The following is a 2271-nucleotide window of genomic DNA, read 5'->3' as shown; positions in this document are numbered from 1 at the left end:
TGTTCATCATGTGTGATTGTGAGTAGTTTCCTTAGCTCTTAGGGATGGTTTAGGCTGGATGGATGTTGTGGTTATTTGATTTGGTCAAGCTTGATTGTTGTAGATCTCTTCTAGGCTAGATGTTCTTAATGTTGATCCTATAACTAAGAGGGTAGGGTTTGATCTCAAGCTTCTTAGCATCACACCAATGTCTAAGGTGCATAGATAAGGCTAGATCTAGAGATTATCATTAGGCTTGCTAAGAGATTAGAAGTCTTGTTTGATTCTTGACATATTGCTTAATGCTTGCTTGTATAGATTCTTTACTTTGTGAGAACAAGTCTAGAAATATATGAGCTTGATTGTTTTTGCCATGAGAGTGGATTAACATGTTCTTAGAGATTAATGTCTAGAGATTAGCTCATGTTGATTGAGGTTTGTTGATCAAGTTAGATAACCACAATCTAAGTTCAGCCCATGAATCCATCCCTAAGACCTTCCTTGTCTATTGATTTCTTAGTCTAAATCCTGTTGTTTGATCGTTGTTTGATTTACTTTTGTCTTGCTCTGTTTTGTCTGCATTGCTCTGTTTTACGTTTTTGTCCAGCTCGACCCTGCACTCGATCAACACTTGATCGAGTGCTTGCTCGAGTTCATTCCCAGAACTCTTGTTTATGATTCATGTCTGTCCTGTCTTGTTTCTTATTTCGTTATAGTTGCATTTCTGTTGCATTCATTTAGTTTCCTGTTCATTACTTTCCTTGCATTAGTTCATTACCTGCATTACTTTAGTTTGATATCTGTTCTAGTTTCATTACTACCATAATCATTCTGTTCCATTACATTTAGTATCTTGTCCATTCAGCTATTAAATTCTGCATTTTACATTCTGCAATAGGTTGTTAGTGACAAACACCCTCTATAACTGGCTTAACTTAGACAAGTATTGCACACCCTGATTGCTTGCATTCACTCATTTAGGATTGATACCTCTTATACTACAATTGCATAAGGGGAATTGAAACACCTTGCTTTCACCATTGTTCATCATCATATCATTCATTCACATTCCATTTCACACACACACAAGAAAGATACTAGTTTCAATTTGGCGTTGTTGCCCATTTGAGTGTTTATTTGTGACAATTAGGGTCTATATTAGTCTAAGATTAAGTTCATTTATCCTCTTGTTCGCTACTGATCTCGATTCTTCTACTGCTTGTTTGTGATTGAGTTTCAGGTACCAACTCGACCTTCAACTCGACCGCCACTCGACCGAGTGAGTGCTCGAGTCGGTGATCAAGTCAGAAGCCGGATACAAATAGACCTCACCTCCCAGTCGACTCGACCATCCACTCGAGCCTGCGCTCGACCGAGTGCTTGTCCGAGTCTGTACTCGAGTCTGTTGATGCAACCAAGATCCAAGGGTCATCACAATCTTCAGAGACTCCTTGATCACATCAACCGACCACCAAGGGACCTGAGACAGCAGAGAACAAGAATCAATCAGGAACAAGAACACCAAGTGCTAATGGAGCAACAAGATCAACAAGCTCCAAGGGCAAGGAACATTGGTGTTGGGGATGCACCTAACACACACAACCAAAGAGCTGGTATTGTGCCTCCTGCAGTTGCCAATAATAATTATGAAATCAAGAGTGGATTGATCTCCATGATACAAGCCAACAAATTTCATAGGTTGCCAATGGAGGATCCTATAGATCACTTTGATGAGTTTGACAGGATATGTGGACTCACAAAAATCAATGGAGTGAGTGAAGATGGCTTCAAGTTAAGGCTATTCCCATTTTCCCTTGGAGACAAAGCTCATCTCTGGGAGAAGACTCTTCCTACTAGAGCAATAACCACATGGGATGCATGCAAGAAAGCTTTTCTGGCCAAGTTCTTCTCAAATGCAAGGACTGCTAGGTTGAGGAATGAAATCTCAGGTTTTGCATAGAGAAATAATGAAAGTTTTTGTGAGGCATGGGAGATATTTAAAGGATTCCAAACTCAGTGTCCCCACCATGGATTCAGCAATGAGTCTTTGCTCAGCACTTTGTATAGAGGAGTGCTTCCCAAAATAAGAATGCTTCTTGATACAGCTTCAAATGGCAACTTCCTCAACAAGAATGTGGAAGAAGGATGGGAATTGGTTGAGAACCTTGCTCAGTCTGATGGAAATTATAATGAAGACTATGACAGAACAATAAGGTCCACATCTACTGATCAAGAGGACAAGTACAAGAAAGATTTGAAGATGGTCAATGAGAAGCTTGACAAGATCCTACT

General features: G+C 39.9%; 1 non-coding gene across 1 annotated transcript; it reads right to left on the bottom strand.

Moving 5' to 3' along the window:
• Nucleotides 1-1906: 1906 nt before the first annotated feature.
• Nucleotides 1907-2013, bottom strand: LOC147945328 (small nucleolar RNA R71). The gene has a single exon (XR_015597876.1). It is a non-coding gene; the product is annotated as a small nucleolar RNA R71 (small nucleolar RNA).
• Nucleotides 2014-2271: the final 258 nt, after the last annotated feature.

This window comes from Camelina sativa, chromosome 4 (genome assembly GCF_030686135.1).
Source record: "Camelina sativa cultivar CO46 ecotype springtype chromosome 4, ASM3068613v1".
Classification (NCBI taxonomy): Eukaryota; Viridiplantae; Streptophyta; class Magnoliopsida; order Brassicales; family Brassicaceae; genus Camelina; species Camelina sativa.
This window is presented reverse-complemented; position numbering and strand designations above follow the sequence as displayed.